The following is a 15,285-nucleotide window of genomic DNA, read 5'->3' on the forward strand; positions in this document are numbered from 1 at the left end:
CTATAAAAAGGGCTCCTGAGCATTGTTGTTGTCTACCCATGTTCATATTGCAAATGGTCCCTTAGTATCCTGCTCCCAGTGTTCCCGTGCCCTGCTATTTGTATCCTGTATCCCGTGCTGTGTTTCCTCCTGAGCCTTTCTGGTTTTGGAGTCGTGTTGTGTCATCTGTTACGCCTGCTGTTACTCACCATGTCTGGTGTCACCTGCCACGCCTGCTGTCACACACCACGTCTGGTGTCAATTGCCACTCCTGGTATCATCCGCCACGTCTGGTGCTACCTGCCAGGTCAAGTCCCATCTGTGCCAAAGCCTCTGCTTCTGTCTGGACTATCTCAGGTAACCTTGTGGTACAAACCTTGTATAGACTTTGAATAGACTGTGACTTGGCCAGCTGCCACTGCGCTATGGTGGAGCGGCCTAGTGGGTCCATATACCCCTAGTTCGTGACAGTACGCTCAGGCCATGGAACCTGCTGGCCAACCTAAGACCACGGTTCAGGTGATGCAAATAGGTATGCGTGACCTACGTGCATGTCAGAATCAACTCGACGTGGCACTAAATTCTAGCATCGCCAGACTGGATGAGCCTCCTGCTCCTCTTCTGGATGCTGCTTCCGTTCCACTGCCCGTTACTCCTCCTGTCTGTTCCAAATCCACAGTTTCGCTGCCTCTTCCACCTCGCTATGACGGTGATCCTAGAGCATGTAGAGGTTTCATCAACTAATGTACCATCCATTTTAGACTGCGTGCTCGCCTCTTCCTCTCTGATGAGGCCAAGGTAGCGTTCATCATTTCATCAAGGCCCTGGCATGGGCAAACCCCATCTTGGAACGAGAGGGCCCTGAATTTTGGGACCTGCCGTTCTTCCTAGAGACTTTTCATACTGTGTTCGAGGAGCCGGTTGGAACATCCTCTGCTGCGCTACTCTGCTAACTCTCAAGCAAGGAGGGTCCACAGTAGTAGAGTATGATATCTCCTTCCGTACACTGGCAGCAGAATTGGCATGGAACAATGAGGAATTGGTGGTGACATTTTGGCAGGGACTGTCCTCGCACATCAAAGACGAGCTAGCAGCCCGCTATCTTTCTTCTACCCTGGATGCTCTTATCCTGTTGGCTACCCGGGTCGACATGAGGATCCAGGAACGTGCTGAGGAGGTACGACGGGAGAGACGTTTCCACAGACTGACACCCTAATTCCAGAGACCACTATTACCTCCTCCTGTTGCTCTAATTGGAGAACCTATGCCGGTGTACAGAACCAAATTGGCTGAGCAGGAGAAACAGTGAAGACGCTCTTCAGGTCTGTGTCTGTCTTGCAGCCTTAAAGGCCATTTTGTGCGCCAATGTCCAGCACCTAGGGTTGGTTGGAGAGACAACCCTAGGTGGGACGACGCCATACGTCAAAGCCTCTTCCAAGTTATCTATTCCTGGGACTATCATCTCTGGAGACACATCACACTCCTCCTATGCCTATCTTGATTCCGGAGCAGCTGCAAATTTTATCCAGCAGGATTTACTACAATCTGGGTAGTAGTGGATCGTTCCTCTAAAATGGCACATTTTATTCCGTTGACTGGTCTCCCATCTGCTCCTCGCCTCGCAAATTTGTTTATTCTGCACATCTTCCGGCTACACAGACTTCCTCTGCATATTCACTGGAAGTATAGGGGCGAGGCAGCAGTTCCAAAATAAAAGGGAATTTATGCACCCATGCTTAGGAAAAGTCTGATTGGACTGAAACGTTGCACTGGTGGGTGAATAAATTCCCATTTATTTTGGAAGTGCTGCCTTGCCTCTATTCTTTCTGTGGATACCTGTTGTGGGACTTTGAATTGTGTCCCTCTGAGGCTTGCACCCAGTATTTCACATCTATCTCCAGTACTGTGACTACATTTTTCCTCTCCATATTGTCTCGGACCGGAGTGTGCCGTTTACATCCAAGTTCTGGAGAGCCCTGTGCAACCTGCTAGACGTGAAACTGGACTTCTCTTCTGCCTATTACCCACAGTCTAATGGTCAAGCGGAGAGGGCCAATCAAATTTTAAAGAATTATCTTCGTTATTTAGTTTCCGCCCAACACGATAATTGGGTACAACTCCTGCCTTGGGCAGAATTCTCGTACAACAATCACACAAGTGAGTCTACTGCCTCGTCTCCTTTCTAAATTGTGTACAGCCAGCATCCTCGAATCCCTCTTCCTGTGCCAGCCATGACTCAGGTACCAGCAGCAAATTCTTAATTTGGGACTTTTATTCACATCTGGCAGCAAACTAAGTCTGCGATCCTCCAGACAGTGGACCGCATGAAAAAGCATCCCGATGAAAGAAGTAATGTTCCTCCTCTGTTCTCTCCTGGAGTTAAGGTCTGGTTATCCTCAAGAATCATTCTTCTCAAGATGCCCTCTCACAAATTCGCTCCCAGGTTCCTCGGTCCTTTCGAAGTTCTGCAACGGATTAACCCTGTATCCTATAAACTTCAGTTGCCTCCTACTCTCAAGATTCGCAACTCATTCCACGTGTCCCTCCTTAAGCCTGTGGTTCTGAACCGCTTCAGTAAAGCTCCTAGGTCTGCAGTAGCTCCCAGCTTCTGATGTGTTCGAGGTGAAGGAGATTCTGGACTATAAGAGAGTAGGAGGAAGAACTTTCAATCTAGTGGACTGGAGAGCAGGGGCGTAGCTAGGGGGGGCAGGTGGGGCATGTGCCCAGGGCACAACTACAAGGGAAGGAGGGGGGGCGCCGACCAGGGGAGTGGAAGCATGTGCCCTCCGGGCCGGTACCCCCATAGATGTTTAGTGCCATGGCCACCCATTGCAGTTAAATTTATTTAAAAGCTGGGGCAGCGCATGGGTCAGGAGCGGGAGCTGTGTAATGTAATGCTCGATGTTCTCCTACACAGGCAGAGCGTGTGTGCTCCGGGCGACTGCTTTATACATCACATGTGACGTCATATAATGCAGCCGGCCATACACTCTGCCTGTGAGCTGCCTGTGAGGAGAACACCATTGAAGTGTTCAGCCCCAGCTAGCAGACAGGCAGGGAGGATGGAGGAAGAGAGGGCTGGGGAGGAGCAGTCGTACACACAGCTCTCCTCCTGCCTGCAACGTGTGACACCTCATAACATGAAGATCCCTCCACGGAGCTCCGGACTGATAAGTACAGTTGTGTATGTGCAAGTAGGGGGAGATGTCAGTGTTATGTGTGTGTGTGGGGGGGGGGTGTGTTTTATAAATCGTGTTTGTGTGGAAGGGGGGACTTGACTAAATATTATGTGTGGGGTGAGGGGATTCTGTATAAATTGTTTTAGTGGGGAGGAAGGATTTGACTGTATGGCCTCATGCACACTTCCGTCAGCCGTTGTACGGCCGCTATTGACGGTTCCGTGAATCATAGACCGCACACGGATGGCTTCCGTGTGCAGTCCGTTGTTTCACGGACCAAATCAATGCAAAGGCCAAGACTGTTCCATCAAAAACGCGCAGGTGTAGGACCTGCCCTATTTTCGAGGGAACGGCGGCACGGTTCCGTTGAAACAACGGAAGTGTGCATGGCCCCATTGAAATGAATGTGTCAGGGTGCTATCAGTTCAAACAACGGATAGCACCCTGATGAAAAAAACTGAAGTGGGCATGAGACCTAAGGCCTTAAGCACACATCCGTTGCCATTTATACGGCTGCATATCACGGATCCGCAAAACAAGGATCTTACATAGAACTATACTGCTTGTAAAATGTACAAATGGCTTTATGCTTCAGTTACACTAAAATAAAAGTGAAAAAAAAGTTACACCTCATTGATTCGTAGAGAAAGCAGACATGGTGAGTGGGAAGGAAATGTCGGGAAAGAGTTTGGGGGGGGGGGAGGACGCCAAGCTGAATCTTTGCCACGGGTGCAGGAGAACCTAGCTACGCCTCTGCTGAAGAGGGGTCCACATGTCAATCCGGGTGGCAAGAAGAACGAGGTCATCCATGGTAGGTGGCAGATCACGAGCGGCAAGTTCGTCTTTAATCTCGGAAGACAGTGCCTGCCAGAATGTAGCCACCAAGGCCTCTTTCCAGGACAGCTCTGCCACCAGTGTGCGAAATTGAATGGCATACTCACCCATGGAGATGTCTCCCTGGCTAATGGTCAGCAGAGATGCAGCTGCTGACGAGACTCATCCAGCTTCCTCAAATACAGTGCGAAAAGTCTGTAGGAAACACTGGAAGTCACGGGTCTCTGGTCCCTGACGTTCCCCGATAGGATTCGCCCGTGCTAGGGCCTTGCCAGTAAGGAGAGAGATGATAAAAGCGATCCTTGCGCCATCAGACGGAAATGCTCTGGCATGTAGACTGAAGTGGATCTGGCACTGGTTCAGAAATCCCCTGCAGGTACTCGCATCTCCGTGGTAGCAAGGAGGTAGTGGCAGCAGAAATCGGGAGTCGTCACCGGTACTGACAGGAGGTGTAGTAGGAAGAAAAGCCGGAGCAACAGGAACGGGTGACGTGATGGCTGCATCTTGCGTATCCAGGCGCTGTGCAATGGAGTTCAATGCCAGGAGGAGTTGGTCTTGTCGTCACTGAAGGTCTCGCAGTTCTGCCTGTGTGGCTTGTGACGTCGTCATGGTCTTGGGTTGACCATTGACCAGCGGCTTCCATGGCCTGAGCGTACTGTCACGATCCGTGGGTATGTGGACCCACTAGGCCACACCACCGTAGCAGAGTAGCAGCTGGCCAAACAACAGTCCTAGTACAAGAGTACCATTGATAGTCCAGACAGTAACGGAGGCGCGGCAAAGATGAACTTGCAGACACCAGATCGTGGTGTATATCAACAGGCGTGACAGGTGGCACAACACGACTCCAACTCTAAGGCACAGGAACAACTATAGCAGATACCGGATACAGGTAGCATGGCACGGGAACAACGGGAACAGGATAACATTTGCTAAGACTAACATGGGTAAACACAACAATGCTCAGGCATTGAGTGAAAGTAAATACAATACCAAAACTAAGTACGTAAATACAACACCAGAACCAAGCTCAGTACATAAATAGAGCACTAGAACGAAGCTCAGTACATATATACAGCACCAGAACAAAGCTCAGTTCATATATACAGCACCAGAACAAAGCTCAGCACATATATACAGCATCAGAACCAAGCTCAGTACATAAATACAGCACCAGAACCCAGATCAGTACATAAATACAGCTCCAGAACCAATCTCAGTACATATATACAGCATCAGAACCAAGCTCAGTACATATATACAACACCATAAACAAGCTCAGTACATATATACAGCACCAGAACAAAACTCAGTACATAAATGCAATACTGAGCTTTGTTCTGGTGCTGTACATATGTGCTGAGCTTTGTTCTGGTGCTGTATATATGTACTGATCTTGGTTCTGGTGCTGTATATATGTACCGAGCTTTGTTCTGGTGCTGTATTTACGTACTGATCTTAGTACTGGCACCGTATCTGTGCATTAGCCGGGAGATCTGTCGCGGCTTACTGCGCACGCCGCACTGTCCTCCTCCCTTCTCACAGTGCACAGCTTAAATAAATGGACTGAGCACGCTTAGGATATTGAATGTACGCATAAAGGTCTATACGTAATGGGTGAGTGTAATATAATGTGTGGGTAGGTAGGTATGTAATTACATATATATTGTGGAAATCCACATTAAAACATTTTGGACAGGGAATTTCTTTATTTAGAGTCCACTTTAATGTAGGGGGTATTTGGAATAACTTAAATGTTTTATTTTATTATTAGAATCATTTTCCATGGCACGATACACTGCAACCTCCCCTCCCCCCCGGCACGTATGTTTTTGTTCACAAAGCAGGGAGCCTGTTTTTTAACATTTGAATCCCACCCCTGGATAGATAGATAGATAGATAGATAGATAGATAGATAGATAGATAGATAGATAGATAGATAGATAGATAGATAGATAGATAGCAGGGGCGTAAAGGAAACTAGGAAAGACTTGGCCCCATAGCAAACTCTTGACTGGGACCCCCCCAGGTGCCACACGCAGCCCCTCTTATAGATAGTGCCCCCTGTAGATTGTGCCATACAGCCCCCTGTAGACAGTGCTATACAGCGCCGCCTGTAGACTGTGTCACACCCTACTTGTAGATACCGCCTCCCCTTTGAAGATAGTGCCATACAGCCCCCCTGTAAATATCACCATAAAGCCCCACTGTATATAGCGCCATATAGCTCCCCCTGTATATAGTGCCACAAAGCCCCCTCCCTTGTATATAGTGCCACACCCCCCCTTAGTAGATAGTGCCACACACACACCCCTGTAGATTGCGCCACTCACAGCCCCCTGTAGATAGAGCCACAGCCCTCCCCCTTGTAAGTAGTGCCATGTAGCCCCCCTAGTAGATAGTGCCACACAGCCCCTTGTATGTAGTGCCACACAGCTCCCGCATGTGTATAGTGCCACACAGCTCCCCCTTGTGTATAATGCCACACTGCCTCCCTTGTATATAGTGCCACACAAGTAGTACATGGCAATGGCGCATCCGAGAAAGTTGTATCAGCCAGGGGGATGTCAATCAAACATGGAAAGGTGGGTTTGGAGGCAGGACTATGTGACGGTTCAGGATAGCGGCACCGCCCCATGACCCTTTAATGAGTAATTAGCATATAGTCTGCGCCGTTTTAAAAGTTGATTTTATAGATTTTGCTGCATTTGAAAAAAATACATCTGGAAATTGTAACGATGGGGGTAGGGAAACGGACAAGTGAGCCCTAATCTACCAGCCACTCTGTCCCTGCCTACTTGCAACGACCCGCCCTAGGCGACGGGGTACAACTGGGCGGCGGTCCCTACGCTCAGTAAGTGCACGAGACAAACAGACAAGGATACACAAAGCTAAGGGAAAAGGGGCAGTTGCCCACGGCAACAGCGTGAGCAACAAGAGTGGTGAACGAGCCGAATCAAACCAGGAGAGAACGAGGTACCAAACGCAGAGCAGGAGAGTAGTCAGTAAGCCAGGGTCAGTATGGAGCAGGATCAAATAGTTAGAAGCTGTAGCTGGGCCAGGAAACCACACGAGAAGACACAAGCAAAGGAGGAACAGGAAAGGCAGGTATAAATAGACAGAGGGTGGGAGCTAGCTCCGTCTGGCCAGGCTGCGATAGGCTCTCCCACTCCTAAGCCTGCCATCCTGAGTGGTGGAAGATGGAGTCAGTCTCAGAGGCATAGACTCAGGTGCAGACTGATTACCTATGGGCGTATACACAGAAGTTGTGCCTGGCAGATCCTTTACAGTACCCCCCTTTTATGAGGGGCCACCGGACTCTTTCTAAGTGGACCTGGTTTATTGGGGAAACGAAGGTGGAACCTCCTGACCAATACCCCAGCGTGAACATCCTGGGCGGGTACCCAAGTCCTCTCCTCAGGCCCGTATCCTCTCCAATGGACCAGGTACTGGAGGGAGCCTTGGACCATCTTGCTGTCCACAATCTTGGCCACCTCGAATTCCACCCCCTCAGGGGTGAGAACGGGACCGGAGGTTTCCTCGAGGGAGCCAAGGACGGGGAGCAGCGTTTAAGGAGGGAGGCATGAAACACGGTGTGTATTCGAAACGATGGGGGCAACTCCAGTCGGAAGGAGACAGGATTGAGGACTTCAATGACCTTATACGGCCCAATAAACCGGGGAGCAAACTTCTTGGACGGGACCTTAAGGCGCAAGTTCCTAGACGATAACCACACCAGATCCCCGACCATAAACAAGGGATTAGCAGAACATCTTGTATCAGCCTGAGTTTTTTGTACGCTCTGGGACGCCTCTAGGTTCTTCTGAACCTGGGCCCAGACTGTGCACAGTTCCCGATGAACGACCTCTACCTCGGGATTGTTGGAACTACCAGGTGAAGCGGAGGAGAACCGTGGATTAAACCCAAAATTACAGAAAAAGGGGGAGACCCCTGACGAATTACTGACCCGGTTATTAAGGGAAAATTCGGCGAGGGGAATGAATGAGACCCAATCATATTGACAGTCAGAGATAAAACACCTTAAATATTGTTCTAGAGACTGATTAGTCCTCTCCGTTTGGCCATTAGTTTCAGGATGGAAGGCAGAGGAGAAGGACAGATCAATCTCCAACTTTTTACAGAAGGCTCTCCAAAACAATGAAACAAATTGTACCCCTCTGTCCGAAACAATATTGACAGGGACCCCATGAAGACACAGGATGTGTTTGACGAACAAGGTAGCTAACGTCTTGGCATTGGGTAGTTTCTTGAGGGGCACAAAGTGGCACATCTTACTGAAGCGGTCTACTACAACCCACACCACCTACTTGCCTTGAGATGGAGGCAAATAGGTGATAAAATCCATGGAGATATGGGTCCAAGGTCTCTGGGGAATGGACAAAGAACGTAGTAAGCCCGCTGGTCGGGACCTGGGAGTCTTGGACCTAGCACAAACCTCACAAGTGGCGACGTAGGCCTTAACATCTTTAGGCAACCCAGGCCACCAATAGTTTCTGGCAATGAGGTGTTTGGTACCCAGGACGCCTGGATGACCAGATAGTGCGGAGTCATGACTTTCCTTAAGTACCCTTAGCCGGAATTGCAGGGGAACAAACAGCTTGTCCTCAGGAACGTTCCCGGGAGCTGAACCTTGATCAGCCGCAATTTCAGAGACTAAATAAGAATCAATAGAAGAAATGATTATACCAAGAGGCAAAATACAAGCAGGATCTTCCTCCGAAGTAGGGCTGGCCATGAAGCTACGCGACAGTGCATCGGCCTTAATATTTTTAGACCCAGCCCTATAGGTAACCAAAAAGTTGAATCTGGTAAAAAATAGCGCCCATCGAGCTTGTCTCGGGTTTAGCCTACGGGCAGAGTCTAGAAAAACCAGATTCTTGTGGTCGGTAAGGACCGTTACCTGGTGCCTAGCCCCCTCCAGGAAGTGGCGCCACTCTTCAAATGCCCATTTAATGGCTAAGAGTTCGCGGTTGTCAATATCATAGTTACTCTCAGTGGGCGAAAACTTCCTGGAGAAGTAGGCACAGGGGCGGAGATGGGTGAGGGACCTGGTACCCTGGGACAAGACAGCCCCCACTCCCACCTCGGATGCGTCAACTTCCACGATAAATGGCTCCATTTGGTTGGGCTGAACCAGCACCGGGGCCGAGATAAAACACTTCTTAAGGACCTCAAAAGCCTGGACAGCCTCAGGAGGCTAGTGGAGGAGATCAGCACCTTTGCGAGTGAGGTCCGTAAGAGGCTTAGCGATGACCGAGAAGTTAGCAATAAATCTCCTGTAATAATTAGCGAACCCCAAGAAACACTGTAACGCCTTCAGGGAGGCACCTGGGAGGCCTTCAGGTTGGACCCATTCCGCCACAGCCTGGACCTTGGCGGGGTCCATGCGGAATTCATGAGGAGTGAGGATTTGACCCAAAAATGGTATCTCCTGTACCCCAAACACACATTTTTCGGTTTTAGCAAACAGTTTGTTTTCCCGAAGGACCTGGAGCACCTTCCTGACATGCTCAATGTGGGAGGACCAGTCCTTGGAAAACACCAGTATGTCATCAAGGTACACTACAAGAAATACCCCCAGGTAATCTCTTAAAATCTCATTTATGAAATTCTGGAAGACCGCAGGAGCATTACACAACCCAAAGGGCATGACGTGGTATTCGAAGTGACCTTCGGGCGTGTTAAACGCAGTCTTCTACTCATCCCCCTCTTTGATGCGGATAAGGTTATACGCCCCCCCGTAGATCAAACTTAGAGAACCATTGGGCCCCCTGAACCTGATTAAAGAGATCAGGAATCAAAGGAAGGGGATACTGGTTCCTTACAGTGACCTTATTCAAGTTACGGTAGTCAATGCCTGGCCTAAGACCACCATGCTTCTTCCCTACGAAGAAGAAGCCAGCACCTACCGGAGAAGTAGAGGGACGAATGTAACCCTTGGCCAGGCATTCCTGGATATACTCTCTCATGGCTTCACGTTCGGGACAAGAAAGATTAAATATCCTACCCTTAGGGAGCTTAGCTCCTGGTACCAATTCGATAGCGCAATCTTATTCTCTATGAGGAGGTAACACTTCGGAGGCCTCCTTAGAGAAAACATCAGCGAAGTCCTGAACAAACTCAGGTAGCATGTTCACCTCCTCAGGGGGAGAAATAGAATTAACAGAAAAACATGACGTCAAGCATTCATTACCCCATTTGGTAAGATCCCCAGTATTCCAGTCAAACGTGGGATTATGCAACTGCAACCAGGGAAGGCCTAAAACCAAATCGGACGATAATCCCTGCATCAACAGTACAGAGCACTGCTCCAAATGCATGGAGCCAATAAGGAGTTCAAAAACAGGGCTATGCTGTGTAAAATAACCATTAGCAAGAGGAGTGGAGTCGATACCCACTACCGGGACAGGTTTAGGCAAATCAATCAAAGGCATGGCTAGAGACATAGCAAATTCCACAGACATGATATTAGCAGAAGACCCTGAATCCACGAAGTCACTGCCGGTAGCAGACCTACCACCAAAAGAGACCTGAAAGGGAAGCAAGATTTTATTACGTTTCATATTTACGGGAAATACCTGTGCGCCCAAGTGACCTCCCCGATGATCACTTAGGCACGGAAGTTTTCCGGCTGCTTATTCTTACGCCTAGGACAGGTGTTCACTTGATGTTTGTCATCCCCACAATAGAAGCAGAGACCATTCTTCCTGCGGAACTCTCTACGTTGTCGGGGGGACACGGAGGCCCCGAGTTGCATAGGTACCTCCGAGTCTTCTGTGGAAGAGCGAAGCAACGGGACCTCGGGAGGCATCATGGGGGAGTCAGAGGGGAAAACACAAAACCGTTCAAGTTGTCGTTCCCTGAGACGTCGGTCAAGTCGTACCGCTAAAGCCATAACCTGGTCTAAGGAGTCAGAACAGGGATAGCTAACTAGCAGGTCTTTCAGGGCGTTCGACAGACCCAACCTAACCTGGCACCGTAAGGCAGGGTCATTCCACCGAGAAGCTACGCACCACTTCCTAAAGTCAGAGCAATACTCCTCCACAGGTCTCTTACCCTGACGTAAGGTCACCAGCTGACTCTCGGCAAAGGCAGTCCTGTCAGTCTCGTCATAAATGAGTTCGAGAGCAGAAAAGAAACGGTCAACGGAGGAAAGTTCAGGGGTGTCAGGAGCCAGGGATAAGGCCCTGGAGCCGGGACATAATTATACCCACCCGCTGGCTCTCAGAACCTGAGGAGTGTGGCTTTAAGCGAAAGTGGAGCTTACAACTCTCCCGAAAGGAGAGAAAAGTCCTCCGGTCCCCTGAGAACCGGTCAGGCAACTTGAGGTGGGGTTCAAGAGGTGAGGTGAGGGGTACTACCATGGCAGCGTCAGGCTGGTTGACCCTCTGAGCCAGGGCCTGGACCTGTAGGGAGAGACCCTGCATTTGCTGGGCCAGGGTCTCAAGGGGGTCCATAGTAGTGTCAGGGACCAGGGTAGACTAGGTATATGGGCTTGTGATTATGTAACGATGGGGGTAGGGAAACGGACAAGTGAGCCCTAATCTACCCGCCACTCTGTCCCTGCCTACTTGCAACGACCCACCCTAGGCGACGGGGTACAACTGGGCGGCGGTCCCTACGCTCAGTAAGTGCACGAGACAAACAGACAAGGGTACACAAAGCTAAGGGAAAAGGGGCAGTTGCCCACGGCAACACCGTGAGCAACAAGAGTGGTGAACGAGCCGAGTCAAAGCATCAGAGAAAGAGGTAACAAACGCAGAGCAGGAGAGTAGTCAGTAAGCCAGGGTCAGTATGGAGCAGGATCAAATAGTTAGAAGCTGTAGCTGGGCCAGGAAACCACACGAGAAGACACAAGCAAAGGAGGAACAGGAAAGGCAGGTATAAATAGACAGAGGGCAGGAGCTAGCTCCATCTGGCCAGGCTGCGATAGGCTCTCCCACTCCTAAGCCTGCCATCCTGAGTGGTGGAAGATGGAGTCAGTCTCAGAGGCATAGACTCAGGTGCAGACTGATTACCTATGGGCGTATACACAGAAGTTGTGCCTGGCAGATCCTTTACAGAAATATTGTCAGGTCATGTATTACCGCATGGTGGTGGTTCAAGGGGTTAAAACTACCAGACAGGTTCCCAGGAAATATACAATGAATTGAAAACAATTCCATCTGCCCTGCAATTTTGTTATTATAAATATATCTTAGAAAATTACAGCTCCAGAACCAAGCTCATACATATATACAGTACCACAACAAAGCTCAGTACATAAATACAGCACCAGAACCAAGCTCATGCATATAGACAGACTAGAACCAAGCTCTGACATATATACAATACCACAACCAAGCTCAGTACATAAATACATCACTAGAACCAAGCTCATACATATATACGACACGAGAGCCAAGCTCAATACATAAATACAGCACTAGAACCAAGCTCCGACATATATACAGCAACAGAATAAACCTCAGAACATAAATACAGCACTAGAACCAAGCTCAGTACATATCTACAATACCAGAACCAAGGTCAGTACATATATACATCACCAGAACAAAGCTCAGTACATAAATACAGCACCAGAACCAAGCTCAGTACATATTTACATCCCAGAACCAAGCTCAGTACATATATACAGCAGCAGAACCAAGCTCAGTACATAAATGCAGCCCCAGAAGAAGCTCAATACATAAATACAGCCCCACTACCTAGCTCAGTACATATATACAGTACCAGAACAAAGCTCATACATATATACAGCACCAGAACAGAGCTCAGTACTTAAATACAGCATAAGAACCAAGATCAGTACATATATACAGCACCAGAACAAAGCTCAGTACATAAATACAGCACCAGAACAAAGCTCAGTACATATATACAGCGCCAGAACAAAGCTCAGTACATATATGCACAACACCAGAACAAATACAGAACAGTTTAGTGCAACCCCTGCCGTATAGGTTTGTATGGCGTAAAACTACAGCTCCCAGCATGGCCCGAACAATGGTAAGGATATGCCGGGAGATGCTGTTTCACAAAAAAAAAATCAAACCATCCATCATCTCGCTGCAGATCATACAGTGACTACATTACTCTCTAGAGTCAGAATAAACATTTACATTAAGTGACTCACCAGTGATGTCGCAGATTCTAGTACTGTTTCTCTTTTTGTCTCCCTCCGGTCCAGACCTCTATGATGGATTTCTCCCGGCCACGACCCATTTCTGCAGTTTTCCGCTCAGATGTCTTCAGCTTCTCACTTTTAAAACATTTCTGCACCTATAAACGAAGATAAAATTCCTAACACCTGTAAATACAATAGTGCCATACACTGCACCTCTAACTATAATAGCGCCATACACTGTGTCCCTGATTATAATAGTATCATACACTGTGTCCCACACACACACACACACACACACACACACACACACACACACATACACACACACACACACACACACACACACAGTGCCTCCTGTAGATAGTGCCTCCAAAGCCCCCTGTAGATAGTGACCCCCATAGAGCCTCTGTAGATAGTGCCATACATAGAAGCCCCTGTAGATAGTGCCCCACATATAGCCCACCCGTGTAGACAGTTTTCTACATATAGCCCCCTGTAGATAGTGCCCCACAGGTAGCCCACCACTGTATATAGTGTCCCACATATAGCCCACCCCTATAGATAGTGCCCTACAAATAGCTCTCCCTATAGTGTTCCAAATATAGCCAACCTCTGTAGCTAGTGCCTCACATACAGATCCCCCTGTATATAGTGTCCCACATATAGCTCCCCCTGTATATAGTGCTTGACATCCCATTATATAGACCCCCCCTGTAGATAGAGCCCCCCTGTTGATAATGCCACTCACAGTTTTAGTAGAAAAAACCCCAAAACTATACATACTCACCCTGATCCCGTTACTGAGCTGTCCGGTGGCAATGCAGATGTGCTCTCTTCTGAGCAGGTCTGCTAGAGCTGAATGACGCAAGTGGCACGTCGTTGAAAGGCGCTGATTGGCAGGGCAGAATGACTTGCCCCGTCAATCAGCGTCTTTCAACCATGGAAGCGGCGCGATGAATGGTCGGGCGCGATGAATGGTCAGCGCTAATGCATGTATTTAGCTCTAATGTACCTTTATGATATAGACGCAGGTACAATTACTGCAAGAGGGGGTGGCTGTTGCTAGCATCGGGGCCCCCTGCGGTGCTAGCGACGCCACCGGGAATGAGAGGCATAAATGTTAGGGTATGTGCACACGATAACGTCAATTACGGCTGAAATTACGGAGCTGTTTTCAGGAGAAAACAGCTTCTGAATTTCAGATGTAATTGCTCGTACTCGCGTTTTGCGAGGCGTCAATTACGGCCGTAATTTGGAGCTGTTCTTCATTGAAGTCAATGAAAAACGGCTCAAATTACGTCCCAAGAAGTGTCCTGCACTTCTTTGACGACGCTGTTATTTTACGCACCGTCTTTTGACAGCGACGCTTAAAATTACAGGTCGTCGGCACAGTACGTCGGCAAACCCATTGAAATGAATGGGCAGATGTTTGCCGACGTATTTGAGCCGTGTTTTCAGGTGTAATTCGAGGCGTAAAACGCCTCGTTTACACCTGAAAATTTGTTGTGTGAACCCAGCCTTAGAGGCTCGGCGGCGTGGGCCCCGTAGTAGCGTCGCTACCGCTGTAGTAGCCATAACGGCTGCTAGCGCATATGGGGGGGCGTGTCGGCGAACGGCACGGGCCCCCTCATGCCGCGGGCCCCGTAGCAGCCGCTACGGCTGCCAAAGCGGTAGTTATGCCATAGATAGATAGATAGACAGACAGACAGACAGACAGACAGACAGATAGATAGATAGATAGATAGATAGATAGATAGATAGATAGATAGATAGATAGATAGATAGATAGATAGATATGACATAGATAGATAGATGATAGATAGATAGATAGATAGATAGATAGATAGATAGATAGATAGATAGATAGATAGATAGATAGATAGATAGATAGATAGATAGATAGATAGATAGATAGATAGATAGACAGACAGACAGATAGACAGACAGACAGACAGATGATAGATAGATAGATAGATAGATAGATAGATAGATAGATAGATAGATAGATAGATAGATAGATAGATAGATAGATAGATAGAAGATAATTATGAGATGTGTGATATCAGCCTATGCGGCATGTGTCTAGTTTATGAGTAGCAGATTGCGGTAGTCCATGCACACTGGGCGTTTTGCATTTAGTGTCCG

Source organism: Rhinoderma darwinii, chromosome 3 (assembly GCF_050947455.1).
Source record: "Rhinoderma darwinii isolate aRhiDar2 chromosome 3, aRhiDar2.hap1, whole genome shotgun sequence".
Lineage (NCBI taxonomy): Eukaryota > Metazoa > Chordata > Amphibia > Anura > Rhinodermatidae > Rhinoderma > Rhinoderma darwinii.